The 20,114-nt window shown below is 40.0% G+C and overlaps 1 protein-coding gene across 7 annotated transcripts in view; it reads left to right on the top strand.

Moving 5' to 3' along the window:
• LOC122793310 (protein RUFY3-like) overlaps positions 1 to 20,114 on the top strand; it is a 1,534,975-nt gene that overhangs the window by 587,428 nt on the left and 927,433 nt on the right. The gene's annotated exons all lie outside the window — the stretch shown is intronic.

The raw sequence follows: 20,114 nt of genomic DNA, 5'->3' as shown, positions 1-20,114 counted from the left end.
GAAACGACGATTCCCCGACACGCGGAAAATGAAGACCAAATGACCGACAGGTAAGTTTATCGAAAGGGTGATTTGCCGACAGCAGAAAGACCAACAAGGGTAATGTGTGATCGCGACTCGGTAAGTGTGCGACAGTGATGGATTTAGGAGCGGTCAGGTAAGTGTGCGATATTGTGGGATTTTGGGTTAGGCTGTGGGAAAGGTGAGTGTGTGTTAGTGTTGGAGTTAGGGTTCGGGTAAGGTAAGCGTGTGATAGTGAGGGACTGTAGTTTAGGTATGGGTTAAGTGAGTTAGGTTTAGAGTGCGGGTAGGGTGTGTGCGATAGTGACGGGCTTTATGTTTTTGGGTGGGTTAAGTGAGTTAGGGTTAGGGTGCAGGTAGGTGAAGTGTGCGATAGTGTCGGACCTTGGGGTTAGGGGTGGGTTAAGTGAGTTAGGGTTAGGGTGCAGGTAGGTGAAGTGTGCGATAGTGTCAGACCTTGGGGTTAGGGGTGGGTTAAGTGAGTTAGGGTTAGGGTGCAGGTAGGTGAAGTGTGCGATAGTGTCAGACCTTAGGGTTAGGGTTTGGGTTAGGGCTAGTGGCTATGCTATGTAGTGTAATGTGTTGTTTACGTTCAGTGTGTCGGTGTAATGGTGTTCGGTGTTTTGCGTTGTCGGTTATATGTGTTGTCGGTTATCTGGTCTCGGTGATTTGTGTGTCGGCGAACTGGCGTGTCGGTCTTTCAAAGTAGACCCCCTTTAAAACAGTGCTACAATTAGCCAAGGCAGCATGCAAAGTCTTTTCTATGAAAATAGAAAGTGGCTCAGTTACCCAACCTCGGCCTGAAACTATAGGGCGCATATGTGGAGTTAAGGGATTTTTATGCATTTTGGGTAGACCATATATCAAAGGGACTGTTGGATGTTCTACCTTGAAATACTCAAACAGTTGCTCAGATATCATGCCTGTTATTAATAAATCAAAGATCAAAAACTGTACTTTTTCTATGACACTACTGAGTATATGCATAGGTAAAATGGCATACGTATCAATGTCACTGAGATGACTTAACATAGATTCTATATATTTGTCCTTGTCGATAACAACAATACCACCTCCTTTATCAGCTGGACGTATTTCTATACTATTTAGTTCTTTCAATTCAACTAGAGCTTGTAACTCTGCAGCTGATAAATTACTAAAATTATTAGTTTACTTATCTAGAGACTTCTCTCTAAGTTGTTTTTCACAAAGGTCAATGAACAGATCTATAGTAGAATTACTAGGTGGTATGTAAGTGCTGGGCTTTCTAAATATACAATCAGCATTATTAGAATTACCAAACATAGCTTTAAGTGTAAGAGTTCTGCCAAAAAGGTGTAGGTCTTTAATTACCTCTGTTATGTCCATTCTTTGAGCTGGAACAAAGGTTAAACCTCTGTTTAACACAGATAACTGTGAGTCAGTTAAAGTAAAAGTAGAGATATTGTGAACTAAGCTTGTTTTTATCTCTTTCCTGACCTTATTTCGTCCTCCTGGCTGTGTAGTCGTTGTGTACTTTGATTTTGCAGGCGATTCCTCGATCTGCCTCTTATAGCCAGAGGTTCTTTCAATAAAAAATGTCCACGGGTGGAGCCTGATAGTACAGAGGCCTGCTCTGTGGAATTCAGACTCACACTGGAAGCCATGCTTGTTTTAGGTCTAACAGCTGCAGCGCTTGTGCTAGCATCAGAGTGACTGCTTACAGCAGCTACAGAAGTATTTAGGTTGACTTCTGAAACAATTCCCTCTCTTACAGGAACAATAGGAACACTGGGTAAAAGTTCTGTGGGTTCTGTAAAAGTGGTAGTTTTAACAGCATTTGCATATGCTGCTTGTTCATCTGAAACAGTTGAATGCAATGTAGTTCTGGGTCTTACAGAGCTCTGCCTTGCCACCCCTATAGTGCCTTGTTTAGGCAAAGTTCAAAGGACAAAACCACCACCGTAACAGGAACAAGCATGCAAAGTCTGAAGGTAATGCTACTTAATGCTAGAAGTCTAAACCTCAAAATGCACTCACTCAAGGCACTCCTAACAATGGAGAACATCGATATCTCTGCAGTAACTGAGACCTGGTTCAAGGCTCCAGAGAGCACTCCTGCAATACCAGGCTACAACTCATACCACACTTTTCGGCCACCAAACCAGGACTGAAACACTAAAGGTGGAGGTGTGTCCATATTCACCAAGGATATTCACACCACCAGGCTAGTTGCCCAACACAATGCATCAGAAATTCTCCAGGTGCAATTAACACTAGGTGAGACTGCAATCCAAATTGTAGCTTGCTACAGATCCCCCACCATGCGCCAAGATTCTCACTACACCTTTCTAAACATACTGGAAAATATTAAGATACAACCAAACACCCTAATACTGGGTGATTTCAACTACCCTGCCATTAACTGGGAAAGCTACTCGTGTACCAACACCTTTGCCCAACGGTTCTTGGAATTCATAAATTCCAATGCCCTGGATCAACTAATCCATAGTCACACCAGGAGCTCCAGTATCCTAGACCTGGTCATTACCAACATGGGAAATCGATGCTCCACACCTATGGTCCGACCATAAGCTAATCATCCTTAACATCCATATCCACCCCCACCCCCCAGTAAGGAAACCTCCATAAAAAACTTCTCCTAAGCCAACTTCATGCTACCCAAGTCAGAAGGGACAAACTTTATGACACCCATGCAGATGGGAACTGAAAGTTTGACTGCTGAATCCTACACTAAGACACTGTACGAGCACATCCACTCATACATGAATCGGGCCATCAAAAAATACAACCAAGATGCTCTCCTCCAAAAAAGGAAGCCAATCTGGTGGTCCCCTGTCATAAACAAGCTTTACAACAAAAGGAAGAAACTGTTGCAGAAAAGAGGAAAATCCCAGGATGCAGAAAAACTCCCTTACCAGCCTCAGTAAGAAGGTGAGAGCCTCATAAAATCCTCCAAAGCTAGTTACAAAAATAAAATTGCCAAAGATTCCAAAGACAACCCCAAGGCATTCTATAACTACGTCAAGAATCTAAATGGCAATGCTCAGATCTGCTCTGAGCTACAACATAATGGCATTAAGTATACTAATCCCAAGGATATTGCCAATATCCTGGCAGATCAATTCAGTGCCAACTTCATCCCCCTCTCACCCCCTAAACAGCCCATCTCAATACTGGAAGATTGCGAAATTCCGGTAATAACCGCCAAACAGGTAAAAAACGCACTCTCCAAAGCTAAGAATACAGAATCCATGAAACCAAATGACATCCCAGGCAGTGTACTACATGAACTACAAAATGAACTGGAACCTCACCTAAGTCTCATGTTTAATCATAGCCTCACCTCAGGCTTCATGCCCACTGAGTGGCGCACAGCTACAGTTATGTCACTCCACAAGGGGGGAATCCACCTTGGATCCCAGGAACTACCACCCCATCAGTCTGACGAGCCTGATCTGCAAGGCCATGGAACGTATTATCATGGAACTTATAAACGAAAACATTGTCAACCTTCAAACATTGGACCCCACCCAGTTTGGGTTCGTGAAGGGCCGCTCTTGTCTTCTGAACCTGATTGACTTCTTCAAATCAGTCTTCGGAGCCGTGGATGAGGGTAAGGTGGCCTACACAGCCTATCGGGACGTCGCCAAGGCCTTTGACACCATCCCCCACTCTGGAATCATAGATAGACTTACTAAGCTGGGCATTAATCCCTACATCTCTCGATTGGTTGCCATCTGGCTTACTGACAGAACCCACACTGTAAAAGTAGCCAACTCCAAATCCAGCTTCAGACAAGTGACAAGTGGAGTACCTCAGGGTTCAGTCCTGGGACTGCTCTTGTTTGGCATCTACTTCTCTGAAGTACAGGCCAACACTAAGGGACTCTGGCTAACAAAGTTCACAGATGAATGCAAACTGGGAGCCATTACTGAATCCCCAAATGATGTGGATACTCTACAAAAGGACCTTACAGAAACAGATGCTTGGTGCCAGAGCCATGGGTTCAAGCTCAATGCCAAGAAATGTATAGTTATCCTCTTTGGGAAAAAACATGTACCCATGAATTACCACATAGGTGGCAGTACACTAAACATTAAAAGTGTAATAAGAGACTTAGGGACACAGGTGGACAGTGGTCTCACCTTCGATAACCACATGGCCACAACAGTCAGGAAATCCTTCTATGTGGCACACCTCATCACTAAGGGTTTTTCATCCAGAAAAAAGGAGGTCATTGTCCCACTTTACTCATCCCTCATTAGACCCATTATAAAATACAATGCCCTGTTTGGTATGTATCTCTCAAGACATCTGCAACAACTGGAAAGGCTGCAGAAATACCTCACTAAAGGAATCACAGGCCTAAAGCAGATGCCCTATGCTGACCGCCTTAAAAAATTCCAGCTATAGTCTGTCACATATCGTCTACTCAGAGGCGATCTCATGTCAAACCCAGAGCTGTTGGACATGCTGCACTTAAAGAAATCCCAATCCCTCAGAGCTACACGTTCCAGGGATCTAAACCTTGTCATCACAATAAAAAAAACATGCTGGAGGGATAGGTTCCTGACTCAGAGACTCCCCAGACTCTGGAATAGACTGCCCATACATGTCAAGCAGAGCACCTATTTGGCCCTCTTCAAAAGGAACCTTGATGACTGGATTGGAGAAAGGAAATTCACCCTGGGGATCACGCCAGTCGCACTGCTAGACAGGGGTCCAGGGAAGTAAATAGTGTTGGAAGAAATAGCCAGGGAATTGTTATGGCTAGGCTTGTATAGGCCCTAGGGCCGATAGCCTAGTATCAACCTATGAACCTATAAACCTATGAATATGCTGTTTAACCTGAATGGGGCTGAAATATGACCCTTTTGGGATAAAGCTGATAACAGCCTCTGTTTACAACTACACCCATTCTAAAACCAGCCCTGCTCAAATGTGTGTGTGCAGAAAGCTGCTACCGGTTATGAGGGGCTGGAGATTGTGTGTTTATTACATCTTTAATTTTCATCACAGTCAAACCTTAGAGGTGCACACATGAAGTCATTATAGCTTGTGTTTGAGCTGATGGCTGTGTTTCTCACAGACCTCAGAGGTGTACAGAAAAGGTTACTATAGCTTGTGTAAGAGAGGTGTACTGTCTAGGAGCAACAAATTAGAATATATTACTGAAATCATTCTCATAATCAAGTATTAGGCACATATACATATGGCTGCCATTGAGGGCTATGGGTGAAGAACATGCTATGTATATGTTCAGCAGTCACTTGAAATATATGACTAAGGCAGTTTAAATCTCTGCTTTCATCTCAGTCTCACATCAGAGGGATGCATAGGCAGTGATTGTCTTTTGTAGGAGGTTAGTGAGGTAGGCAGTATTTCCAGATAAGACTTAAATATTCTCACAGCTGCGGTGGTGGTGCTGCGGTAGCGTTGCTGCCTCACAGTAAGACATTGTCCTGTTCGATTCTCAGCTAAAGCGTCTTCTGTGTGGAGACATGCGTGAATGGGTGTACCTTCGTTGAAGGTTGTGCGTCAGGCCTGGCAACTCAGTACATAAAAATCTACTGCCAATCATTAGCGGACCGGAGTTCCGCTGTGGCGACCCCTAACCGTGCAAAGCTGAAAGATACAACAACTTAAATATTCTCACAACTACTGACTTGTTAGTTTACTGTAATTTTGTCAGCTTTGAAAATTAAGCCTTGGGCACAACTTATGCCTTCCTTGAAAGAAAAAAAAAATAAAACTGAAATTATTTTTTTTCATGGTTTTTGTTTAGGCCACCATTGGAGTAAAATGTTGAGAAAATGCTCTAAAATGCATCCTTGACCATCTGTAAACCTGTGGCTTCTTGGGCCCTGGCTTGAGTTATTTCCTAAATGGTTATTACTGTGCTGTCTTGTTCAGGGAAGGTGTGTTGAAAGGATGCAAGGAAAACTAAAGCTGAAGCGCAACAGTGAATTTCTTTCCTTAATCATAATTTCTGTTCAAGCCATTATTGGATGAAAAGGTGTAAAATGCACTTAAGAGCATATAGGAAAATGTTCTTCGTGTATCACTGTTGCAGTCATTACATTTGGGTTATCTGCTTGCAGGTAGCCCTCAGTCGGCCTGATTAACAAAGTCTTGGGTCCTGCGTTGGTTGCTGTCCCTTCTTCCATGATGTCAGGTCATCAGGGTATAAAACATGCAGCCTACACTATTACATCAGTCTTTCTTGCCGGGCAGTGCCCGAAGCAGAAGCAGTTCGCAAGTGCCGGTCTGCCGACTCCTGAAATTTTCGTTTTCGAGTTTCAGAACCGAAGTCTTCAACTAAAGCTCCTTACCGATGTCAATAAAAGTTAATAATTGCATTACATGTGGAAAGCAAATACCTCATAAAGAGTTTCATTTGTACTGTATTCCTTGCCTAGGCCCTGACCACGACGTACCTTGTTGTTGGTTTTGTGCTTATTTAATCAGCGCACTATCCATCGTCGGTATATTTTCGCCTCTAAATATTTCGGTTCTCAGTTTAATTATCCAGAAATGTCGTTGGTTCCGAAAAAATGCAAAGATAAAGACAGAGGCAGGCCGCCGAGGTCCAAAACTGCCAACGATGCTTCTCCTAAGCCAGTCGCCAGTTCGCTGGTACTCAGTGAGGCACTTTCGCAGCCCCTGATACCTGCTACTTCTGATTCACAGATCTCTACTGAGACCCATTCAGAGTCCGGTATGCCGCGAGATACTTCAACTATGGAACCCGCAGATGTCTCTACCTTGGATGGGTCCAGAGCCGCTGTGCAGGCATTGGCTTCTGAGGGTGTATTCAGGCCTATGGACTTGCATATTAAACTGATGCCTCCTTCTTTAGTTAGGCCTAAATCTCGAACATGCCTAAAAAAACGAAGCCCAGACCACATGCTCAGGCCTCCTTGCCTAAAAAACAAATGATAAGAATGGCTGAAGATTTAATAACTCTAATCAGCGGTAGCCAACCCCCTCTTTCTAAGAGGCCTAGGACTGAAGTTGTTTATCAATCTTCTGACCAGGATTCTGTTTTTTCTGATTCTTCTGATGATCTAGATTTGCCCTTATCTACTTATGAGGATTCTGATGCAGAGGACTCCATTCCCTCTGCTTCCCCTCCAGTGGATTTTTATTTTGGGAAAACCTTGCATATTCTAAGGGAGCATTTCCACTGGGAAAGCCAGGATTTTTCTGATTCGAAAAAGAGGCTTAGGGATTTCTTACTCCTACCTCAGCATAGGCCTTTAGCTATTCCTCCTGTACTAGAAATTGTTGATGATGCTTTTTTGGAATCTAATTTGGCCCCTGATTCCCTGCCTCCTGCTCGCAGAAAACCTGACAGATACTACAGGGTCCCTGAGTCACACAAGTTCCTTTTTAAAAATCCTTTTGCGGATCCAGAGACTATTTCACAGGGGCCCAAGGGCATTAAGGCTTCTACTGCTAAAAATCCTACCCCTTCTGATAGAGACTCCAGGGCGCTGGATAGATGGGGTACGCAGGTTTACACTTCTGCAACCTTGGCCATTAGGGCTTTAAACTGACAGTTTCATATGGTAAAGTATCAGCAACATATTATTGGATTGCTTAAACAGAAAATGATGTTGATTCCTGACTGTGTGGAAAATAAATAATTACAGGATTTAATGCAGTCAGATGAACAAGTTGGAAAACATACTTTGCAATGTGGTTTGATTCATTAGAGGCCTCTTGCAGGGCTGCTGTTACTGGGTCTGGGCTCAGAAGGCATGCTTGGCTTAAGGAGCAGTCTTTGCCTGATCATGTTAAAGCTAAATTGTTGGATGCTCCCTGAAATCAGGACCGCCTGTTTGGCAACAAGGCTGTGGAAGTTCTTAAAAAGATGGATGATAAAGCTAAATCTATGCAAACTGTTAAAGATTTCTTACAAGTTCAGCCTCCTAAATTTAGTAGGCACTGTCCCTCTAAGAACTGATCCTTTACAGCCCCTTCCAGGTCTTCTCAAGCCAAACCCAGACACAGCAAAAGCCCCAGGTTTCAGTCCCAGGGGACACACAGGACTAAGCAGTGGGGGGCTGCCATTTCCAAATCTGGGAGTAATAAGACTCCCCTCTATGGTAAACTGTCTCAATGACGTCCATTTAAAATTTCCAAGCACTTATCAACTGTCTGCCCCTTTGGGGGGAAAGATTTCTCTTCATGCAAAGAACTGGGAACTCATTACCCAGGACAAATGGGTTTTAAATATAGATTCCCAGGGATACAGATTTCACTTCCATACGTTGCCAACTCCAAGCGGGTGGCCAGACCTACCCCCAAATCAGTGGGCAGAGGCCCAAAAACAACTACTTTCTCTCTTAAGCATGGGGACTCTTCATCTGGTACTGGAAGAGGAAAAGGGACAAGGTTTCTACTCAAGACTTTTCCTGGTACCCAGAAAAGACAATTCATGGTGTCCTATCCTGGACCTGTCTACGCCAAACACCTTTTTGGAAATTCCAGAATTCAAGATGCTGACTCTTCACCAATTACTTCCTATGCTAGGCAAAGATGCCTGGTTGGCAACACTAGATTTAAAAGAAGCATACCTGCACATCCCACTCAGGGAATCTTGCAGAAGATACCTATGCTTCAAAGCAGGCTACACAGTTCTCTGCACTGCCCTTTGGCTTATCTACTGCGCCCAGGGTATTCACAGAGTGCCTAGCTCCAGTTATTGCATTTTGCAGGCAAAGAATTATTCAAATATACCCATACCTGGATGATTGTCTAATTCAGGCAGAAAGCCAGGACATACTTTTGAATCATCTGGCCTTTGTACAAAGGGTTCTAACTTGTCTGGGGGTACACCATAAATGAAAAGAAATCACACCTGGTACCCTGTCAACAAATTATATTCCTGGGATCAAGCTTGAATACAATTTCCAGGATGACTTACCTCACGCCAGAGAAACAAATTCATTTGACAACCTACTTCAAACAAGTGGCCACAAAAACCCTGCTATCTGCAAGACAAATACTGCAAGCCTTGGGGTTCATGGCCTCCTGCATTCTTCTAATTCCATATGCAAGACTGCATATGAGGAAACTACAGTGGTATCTAAAAAGCCTATGGTGTCAACATTCTCAGGCTCTAGAATAAATGACTCCTATCATACCTTGCCTACATCTAGAATTTCTTTGGTGGGCAGAGGCCTGCCACCAAAACAAGGGACTACCTCTCACATCACCCCCTGCCGTTCAAACCCTAACAACAGATGCATCAGACTATGCATGGGGGGCTCACTTGGCAGGGACGTGCATTCAGGGCAAATGGAACCCAAGTCAAATGCACCTACTATCAATCAAAAATAAATGTTAGCTGTACAGAATGCTCTGACAGCCTTCAAGGACCACATTCTTCCAGGACAACTTTTGGAAAAGATGGACAACACCACTGTTATGTGGTACATAAACACCAGGGGGTACATATTCTTACCCCCTCTGCAGACTAGCCATGGCATTGTGGAACACAGCCTTGAGCTACCAAGTGCACCTACAAGCTCAATTCCTGCCAGGAAAATTAAATACACTGGCAGACGGACTAAGCAGAAACCTCATGGACCCACACAAGTGGAAACTGGAACCAATGATTTTCAACATGTTGGCAAGCAAATGGGGGAGCCCAGATATAGACCTATTTGCCTCTCCCCAAAGCTACCAATTAGACAAATTTTGCACAAGGACTCCCCACAAGCAAGCCTGGAAAGTGGATGCTCTGTCCTTCAGCTGGAAACACCTATCAGTCTATGCCTTCCCCCCTCTGCCTCTGCTTTCCAAAGTACTACTAAAAATCAAACAAGACAAACCAAGGATGATTTTGATTGCTCCAGACTGGCCACACCAACACTGGTACCCCCTCCTGTGAAGTGTGTCATGGTTATCCCCATGGCACCTGCCTTAGACTCCTTCCCTGTTGTCTCAGCAGGTGAACCAGATTCTGCACCCTCAGCTTCTAACACTGAACCTTGCAGCCTGGCTAATTACATAATCTATCCTCTACCATCCCTCAGTAAATATGTGATGGATATCATTTTACAGGCAAGGAGGCCTAGTACTAGAAAATCTTATGCTGAAAAATGGAAAAGATTATGTGCCTGGAACCAATCTCAAGGGATGAGCACAGCAGCACCCAATTTACCTCAGATTTTACAATACTTAACTGAGATGCTTCACAAGGGACTGTCTTTTTCCTCCACTAAAATCTACGCCTCAGCCATTTCAGCTCATTATAGCACAGAACCTCCCCGCTTCTCTCATCCACTGCTCAAGCAGTTTCTCAGAGGGGCCAAAAATTTGAGACCTCCCAGGAGAGCTGCAACCCCAGCCGGGGCCCTTAACTTTGTTTTGGTGAAACTCACTCTACCTCCTTTCGAGCCAGCTGCTACTGCAGACTTAAAACTTCTTTCTTGGAAAACAGCTTTCCTTTTTGAAAAATGATATGGTGCTGCTTACTGTGATGGATTTGAAGTCTTCTAAGACACTCAGTCTTGCTGGCTGGATTCTGCTGAAATCAAAGTCTGGTTATAGTTGCATTCACAGTCTGTTGCATACAGAAACTTGCAGAATATACACTGATGAGAGATTATACTTTACAGCATCAACTTAGAGCAGTAACAAATAACTTTTTATAATAAACCAAACAGACTAATGTTGCAGCTTAAAGTACTGTTCCACTTTACTTCTCATATAGTACACATGACGTGAGAGATATAACATGTACCTCGAGACAAATGTGCCTTTACCAGTACCCCTAACATAACTGGATTCATACAGATCTTTATATACAATTTTAGTCATGCACATACATATACATTTCCTCTTGGTATTCTATTTTGGAGAATTGCTCATCCTGTAGAAACAATACTAATTGTTGCAGATGCTGACACAAAGGGTGACTTAATAATATTATTTTTAAAAAACAGAAAATGGCAATCATCAATTCATCAATCAGACCTGATGAAGGTGGGGAGATTGCTCTCTACCGAAAGCGCTTACTTTTAATAAAGCTTTGGTACATTTGCAGAATTGTCGTCCAGTCTGCCAGCTTAACTCGTTATTGCCATTTTCTGTTTTTCAGCAGTTTGTATTCTTTGATTTGGTTTAATATTATTTTTAAGCTTCCTTGTTTAACAATGTCTTGTCACATTTTTGCTGAATTTATAAGAGGCCAGCTTTTCTGACAGTGTGAACATCCTGTATTCTATTTGGATCTTTGTATAAGAACATCTGTTCTTGTGTCAATGCTGATAAACATGTCCTGTTGTCCATGCAGAAAACATGTTTTTAAGGAAACACATTGTCACAGTGTCATTGTCCATTCTTTAAAAGCTGATTTTTGCATTTTTGCTCTTGCATACATCCTATTTTTAAGTCTGTAAGGGAAAAATGTCCGTTCAGCAGATTCCTTATTTTCCAAGCCACGGTCATTTAGTATGGATGCTGATCACATATTACTAAACTCTGATGTTCTTCGCTCTCCATTGGGTTCTGTACCTAGAAACATATGCTTAAAATGGCAGAAGATTTGATTACTATGATTAGAGGGTTCTATGGCCCCTCTCTAAGAGGCCCTAGCCTAGACCAGAACCAGAGTTTTTTTTTTTGAGGGGTTCAGGGGCTTGAATCTTCTTCTGCGAAGATTTGCAGGAGATCCATTCCATTCTGATTTCTGATGTGGGATATGCCACTCTTCTCGAGGATTCCCTGACCATTTTTTTTTCTCAGAGACTCTGTATCCCATGAGGGAGGGAGTTAAATGAGAAGGCTGATTCAGATTTTTACGACAGATGCCTCTAGACATTGCTTGAGAGCTCATCTCTCAATGCAAGTGGATACAAGACAAGTGGCCTGCCAGACTACACATCTACATAAGCATCATGAGATGTTAGAAATTGACAGTGTCATGGGGAACTCCAGACATAGATCTGTCGCTTCTCTCACTAAACCCACCAGCTGCCACAGTTTTGCACAAGGGGTTTCATCACACAAAAGTGGAGTTGGAAATGCTGTGCTCTTTCACCTTCATCTGTATGCCATCTGTATGCCTTTTCACCTCTCTCCTCTTCTTTCAAAGGTACCGTTAAAGGTCAGAGGGATGATTTTGATAGTTCCAGATGATTCTGCAACACTGGTAGCAGCAAAATGGAAGAGATTTTTATTTTGGAGTAAAGCAAAGAATTTTGGGAGATTTCTGAGCCTTTGAGAGCATGGCTCTTCAATATCTTACTGAGTTACTGGACAAAATATTTGTCATGGAAGACTGCTTTTTGTGGGCTATACTTCTGCAAGAAGGGTGTGTGAGTTGCAGGCCCCCTATGGCTCGGTCGAGCCCTTTGAAGTGTGGCTTTAAAACCAAACTATTCATTTGCCTACCTTTTATGCAGACCCCCCAAAATAAAGGGAGAAGATTTTGCACTTTAGATGCGTTATTACTTAAGCAGGACTAAGATTTTTAGGCAGTCTCAGCAGTTTTGTTTTTTTTTTTTTTTTGTTCACAGGGCAGGCAGCAGGTGTCAAAAAAAACAAACTATTTCTGGGTGGATTTTTGCATTTTTTTTGTTATTCCCATCATGGCAAGGAGGTTCCAGCTTGTGTTTAGGGGTGGTTGTGTAGGTGTTTACCTGACTCTGGTATTTCGGGCCGACTGGATGGACTATATACACAATATGAAGGACTGCAGCAATGGAATCTCCCATTCGAACATCTATGGCAACTGTACTTTTCTGCTTTTAAGCAAGCTTTATTTTATACCTTATTTATGTTACATATTTGTAACAAAATTACTTTCAACCTTAAAACCCTGTTGAGCATAATCTTACAATTCCTTCTTTTTATTTTAATATACTCAAAACACTTTCACATTATATAGAAAACACATTAAGAAACAAAACCTTTAGTCTTCTTTTGATACAAGTCAAAGTACAATTTTACAATGATATCAAATATTGCTACCAAAACTGAATGTATCTAACAACTTTTTCTTTTGCAGACCATTCTGTGAAAATATTTCATCAGTTATGAGCTGTGTCTGCTTTAGGTTAACTTGATTAATTTATTCTTTTGCAATCACAGAATTTCATTTATGATTTAGAACTGTTTCATTAACTCTTTGCAACTGTTGAATTAACTATAAGAGACAAGAACCATGTGCTACTGCAAAAATTTATACACTGCTGAAAATATACAGTTTCAATGTCATTTTAACCATAACATTGTGTTTATGTCTCTGAACTGCCCACTGGGCTTAGATAATAAATATTTGAAAGCAATTATTTTAGTATATTTACACTAAAGAATGTTATGTACATATTAGTCCATTAGTTGTATGAGTACAATATTTTAATATAATTTTCCTCTTATTGGGGTAAAACCAGTGAAATTACAATTTGACAAATCACTTTTGAACTTATTACAATGTATCCTGTACAGTATGTATTTACACAGACTGTTTGCTATTTATGCATTTCAATCTAGTAGGTACCCTGGACCTTTGCTAGACATTAATTTCATTTGTACTGAATTCTTCTGCATTTGTACACACAAAGACTATAAAGTACATTTAGTCTAATCTTACAAATTTAATAGTGGAACTGGCACCAAAGGCATATGCCCTGTTATTTTAAACTACATACTTAACAACTAAAAATATTCATGCTGTTTTATACCAACATTGTTTTGCCAAAAGCATATTAAAAATAGTGACCAATCTTGTTCAGTTTTTTTATATATCTTTACTTTCTCTTGTATAGCTGTAATAAAGCAATTTTAAGCCCATCTCTTGTTTTTTTAAAACCATCTCTTGTATAGCTTTACAGTTTTAACAGGTTGTAAATACAATTTAATACTAACCAATACCATAATAACTAGCATAAAATATCTTGGACTTTCAGATTTAATCTGTTTACCAGTGTTCCTTATGCACTAATACCTGTTTTTTCCTCCCCCCTCTAAAAGAGTATTGTCAAGAAGGAATGAGATATTTCTTCCTGTAGCTTTATTTTAGACCCTTGTTGTTTATTTTTTCTGTAGCTTTGTTTCAGACACTTGTGCAGTACTGCTTATACAGTAAGTGTAAAACTCAGACTCAGAAAGTACCCCTCCCCCTGTAGTATTACTACAGTATTGTTTATTTGCTTTAGAATGTACACCAGCCCAATACTTCAATCACACGTCTGCTCCACTAGGCTACCAAACTATAGACCTCTGTCTGATTTGATCATTTTTATAAAGCTTTTGCTGTTTATTACCACTAGTAGGTATTTACACCCTCCTGCACAATTGATTTGAACTGTATGTATACTATAGCCCATTTGCTGGCTGTACTTGATGGAAGTGAGTTTTTTTTCTTTTAACATTTAATTGCAAACAAATTATCAATGACATCTAGGCACAATTGTGACATTTTATTGCAATTATCAAATAGTGTTGCCTGTAAACATTTTAACAATTATGTTTTAATACCAATAATGTTTTCAAAAAACTCAAGCTACTTGTCTGGCAATCAGTCTTGTTGTTTATCTTATCTTTCCAACATTTCCTGTAACTATTCATCTAGTCTAGGAAGGTCTGAGCTCACATTTTATACTTTATAAACTATAGTTAATTCTTTTGGCATTTTTCCTTTAATCATCTGTTTGTAAAATGCAGTTATAAAACACTTAGTATTATATTTGTGATTTGCAAAACTATGCATTTATACTACATAAATAGACATTATTTTATAATTAGCTTATGTGGATTTCAGTATTTTTATTTATTTATCTATTTAACTCTCTTGCCATTAATTTTACAAAAACTGTTTGACTAATACCATCTGTGATTTTCTTTTTAAAATTCAGAACTTTAACTGCTTGGTGTTACTATACAGTTATATAAAATGTAAAAAACAAATGTATATTAGCTTAACTAATACATGTTTATATTTACATTATTTATATTTGCTGTTGTCTGCCTGTTATTCTTGTGCATTGTAACAGATTTATTTTAGATGAAAAGAAGATACATGCATGTCTTTCTTGTGACTTAAAATCTTTATTTAATCATGTCAGTCTTGTGACTACTCATTAACTATTTTTATTTAATTTTATGCACTATAACTGTTTTGTTTACCTTTTGACTATGCTAAAAATGGCAGTCATATGCTCTACTTTACTGTAGTACTGATAAATATCTTGATTTAACTGAATGGAAGTTTTAAACATTTGAGAATGATTTGTCCAGACATTAGATTTTACCATCCTAGCATGTATGCTTAACCATTTTCAAAACATAAACATATTATAAAATATATTTCTTTTGTACAAATCAGCTGTAGTTTCCTGTTCTTTTTAAGCTCAGCTATTATATGGAGGAAGTCAGTCCCTGTCAGTTTAGCTCATTTATTTTCTTTATCCTGCAACTGCTGTTCAAGAGTTTTCTCATAGTCTGCCTGATATGTCTCAGGAGCCTGTTCTGCTGAATCTGAAACTCCTAAGCACTTTTGAAAAGATGTATGTATAACTTGTCTAAGCTTCCTGAACTCATTGTGTCTGTCTTTTAAAAATGTATTACATTTTTTGTAACAAAATGTACAAGAGGTGCTATCAGTAACTGATTTGACTGTGGTTGCAATTCTGAAATAAACCTTTTACATCTGGTGACAGAACATAACTGTAACATTTGAATATAATAGAAACACTTTGCCCTTAGTTAATTCTTTATCATGAACAGATCTGTATACACAGTCTATTTTTTAGCAATATGATGCAATACTTTTTTATGGCATAATACACAGAATGCAGTTTTTGTTGAAGCACACAATAAACATTTGTTATACCCCACATGGTTTTCTTTGAGATACTAGTCAAATATTGTAATACATTTGCATAATGCCTTACTATCAACCTGCCCTAATAAGGTTTTACATTTACTAATATTCTGTGTATACCAACATTGCAATTTACTATAGTTTGGTTTACTCCTGCATGAATTATAAATAATATCCATACTGTCTAATAACATCCAAACTGTCTAATAATATACAAACTGTGTAATAGCATCCACCCTAAAATGTGACCCAGAAAAAAGTCTTACCAGTTAGCAAGAAAACAGGTGATCAGGCTGTTGTTGCTGATGGCTGGAAATTTTTCAGAGTCACTTGAGAAGCTGGTGAAGTACAACAGGCAGCGGACTGTTGTACAAGTAGATATCCACCTTTTCTCAAAGAATATATGGCACTGTGACTTTCTTGAACTAGTCTCACTCCGGATTTTAGACGTCTAAAAAAACTTTACTAATGCAAGCTGCATAAACTGGAATACTTCTGTTTAGGATTTACACATATGTACAGATGTTAGTTACTGCAATTTGACTGAAGTGACCCTCTGCAGGGCTTACCATCACTCCCCCTGTATTTGAATGCAGATTTTAGGTTCAAATGCAGGCTAGCTTGCCATAGAAAAATTATATGGAGCTTACTGTGATGGATTTGAAGTCTTCTAAGACACTCAGTCTTGCTGGCTGGATTCTGCTGAAATCAAAGTCTGGTTATAGTTGCATTCACAGTCTGTTGCATACAGAAACTTGCAGAATATACACTGATGAGAAAATATACTTTGCAGTATCAACTTAGAGCAGTAACAAATAACTTTTTATAATAAACCAAACAGACTAACATTGCAACTTAAAGTACTGTTCCACTTTACTTCTCATATAGTACAGATGATGTGAGAGATATAACATTTACTTCAAGACAAATGTGTCTCTACCAATAACCCTAACATAACTGGCTTCATACAGATCTTTATATATAATTTTAGTCATGCACATACATATACATTTCCTCTTGGTATTCTATTTTGGAGAATTGCTCATCCTGTAGAAACAATACTAACTGTTGCAGATGCTGACACAAATGCTGACTTAATAATATTATTTTTAAGCTTCCTTGTTTAACAATGTCTTTTCACATTTTTGCTGAATTTATAAGATGCCAGTTTTTCTGACAGTGTGAACATCCTGTATTCTATTTGGATCTTTGTATAAGAACATCTGTTCTTGTGCCAATGCTGATAAACTTGTCCTGTTGTCCATGCAGAAAAACATGTTTTTAAGGAAACACATTGTCACAGTGTCATTGTCCATTCTTTAAAAGCAGATTTTTGCATTTTTGCTCTTGCATACATCTTGTTTTTAAGTCTGTAAGGGAAAAATGTCCATTCAGCAGATTCCTTATTTTCCACGCCATGGTCATTTAGTATAGATGCTGATCACATATTACTAAACTCTGTTTCTGCATTTAAGCAAGCTTTATTTTATACCTTATTTATGTTACATCTTTGTAACAAAATTACTTTCAACCTTAAAACCCTGTTGAACATAATCTTACAATTTTAGCAATCACTTAAGCTGGAAGGGTATCTGAATTACAGGTCCTTATGGCAGTGGAGCCTTTCATCATCTTTCATGCAGACAGGGTGACCCTCAGAACCAATCCATCCTTCATGCCCAAAGTGGTATCCAGTGTGGCTCTTAATCAGTCTATTCATTTGCCAACCTTCTTTCCCAATCCACAGAACAAAGGGGAATGGATACTGCATTCCTTAGATGTGCACAGACAACTTAGATTCTACTTGGACAGAACTAAACCTCAAAGGAAATCTGAACAACCACTGGTGGCATTTGCTGCAGGGGCAGAGGGGAAGGCTATTTCAAAGCAAACCATTTCTAAATGGATAGGCCATTGCATTTTTTTCTGCTATAAGCACCATGGAAAACCTATCCCCCAGGGGATCAGACCTCACTCCACCAGGGCTGCATCTACCTCTACAGCCTTTCTCAGAGGCGTCCCTACCAGGGACATCCTACAAGCTGCTACCTGGAGCTCTGTGCATACTTTCACCAAGCATTATCATTTGCCTATTTTCTCTAAATCCAGAGCTGGCTTTGCCACTGCAGTCTTGCAGGGCCTTATAGTTCATCCTAATGCTATCTAAATTCCTCCTCCCAACCATATATTTGGGAATCTACCCAAATGTAATGACTGCAACAGTGAAACACTAAGAACATAGTACAGTTGTGTAGACTTACCATAAATGTAGATGTTTGAGTGTATTCACTGTTGCAGTCCTGGTTACCCTCCCTCCAGCCCCCTAACTTCTTTTGGCTATACCTCTACTTTCCTTTACTATGCTTAAAAGCCTTTTTGTTGTATTTGCTTTTTTGTTGGAGGTATATCATTGTACTTTTTTATTTCCCATTAGGGGGGCATCTGACATTTGGGGCAAGAAAAACTGATGTAATGGCATTGGCTGCATGTCTTATACCCCTGACGACCTGACATCATGGAAGGGACAGCAACTGATGCAGGACACAAGACTTTGCTAATCAGGCTGACTGAGGGCTACCTGCAAGCAGATAACCCAGATGTAATGACTGCAACAGTGAATATACTTGAACATCTACATTTATGGTAAGTGTACACAACTGTACTTTATGGCTTCTTGAAAAAGCTGAGAGTAAGGCAAAGTGTGAGAAAAGGAAGAAAAAAGTAATGTGCATGATATGGGGAGCCCAAAAGGAGTGGGAATCAGATGAGAGGACTGGATGGTGTGTGTGTGTGTGTGTGTGTGTGTGTGTGTGTGTGTGTGTGTGTGTGTGTGTGTGTGTGTGCGCGTGTGTGTGTGTGTGTGTGTGTGTGGAGGGGGGGTGTTGAAATGTAGGTCCAGTCATCATTTCACTTTAAGTCCAGACCTGTACATAGACTTGTTGCAATGTATCATTGTATCAACTAAGTGCCAGTAACTGTAACTGCCCCTTTGTTAGACAGCTCAACATAGTGAAAGTGTGGTACATAAGCCTGTTGTAATGTAAGAGCTTTTAGTTGCAGGTCTGTCTGTGGAAGTTTGCAGCACAAAATAAAAGGTTGCTTAGGATGGATGGCGTTGATAGGATTATACTTATACTGGAAGTACCTAGGGGGCCTCCAACTTCACATTTGCTGGGGGCCCCCAAAATGCTAACACCAGCCCTGACTGGTTCCACTTAAAGTCAAAGGAGAGCCACCAGTCTTTGCAAAAGTAAAATTAAAGGGACAGCTTCCACAGAGAAGGAAATGTAATTTGTCACTTTTCAGTGCTCATTTATTTTAATCTCAAAAATTTGCTAGTGCCCTGTTCCCTCTGTTTTAGATAGCATAAGGTTCTGGATATTATTCCATTTGGCTGAGACCTTTACTTGTGTTACAGTCCAACTTTTTGGTGCTCGACTGGCAACTTGCAACCCTTATATTGCATATCACCTCAAATGACACTTCCATCTTATCTCCACTGACTATACTTCCATAGCTTTTTTAGGTGTCCCTCATCCAGCAGTGCTCCCTGATGTTAATGTGAATGATTTCAGCATTGTACTGTTGATTTATGTAGGATAACAGAGCTGGTCAGTCTCTCTAAGGACATTATATCAAGTAATTTAGTTCTGAACTAGGCCCTTCATTCTTTAGCATAATTCATCCATCCATCCACAACTTCTTTGTCTCATTTTTGCACATGAGGTTGGGGTGTCACTTCAACATTGAAGTGCTTTAAGTGTATTTAATATGGTTATATAAACCCATTATGGTCGTAGTACTTGATATTCTTATATAATTTAGTGGTGTCTACCTTGGGTATACTGCTTTTTATACATTACTTTTTTGTATTTCTGTAAAATATTTCACAGGAATGCTCTTTTCTCTCAAGGAGTTCTAGTTTCAAGTTGTTCAGATAAAATATTTTGGCGGCAATCAATTCCCAAATGGAAATGATGCCGCATTTTTATGCTTGAATGCTATGTTAAGAATGTGTTTTTTTTTCTAAGTAGCTTTGACAACATTTTCACATCTCTGTAGATTTGTGCCATGTTATTTAAATGCCCTTTATTTCTGTGAAGCATTGCATAAACATGTAGTATGTGCCCATGTGTAGTACAGGTGTATAAATGAAAGTACTGTGCACAGCATTACGAGAGTATAGTTAAGGTGTTCAGCCCTGTAATACTGAGCTTTTTGTGACAAAGCTAAACTATATAGCACAGAA

This window comes from Protopterus annectens, chromosome 2.part0 (genome assembly GCF_019279795.1).
Source record: "Protopterus annectens isolate FY-2018-M chromosome 2.part0, PAN1.0, whole genome shotgun sequence".
NCBI classification, from domain to species: Eukaryota; Metazoa; Chordata; order Ceratodontiformes; family Protopteridae; genus Protopterus; species Protopterus annectens.
This window is presented reverse-complemented; position numbering and strand designations above follow the sequence as displayed.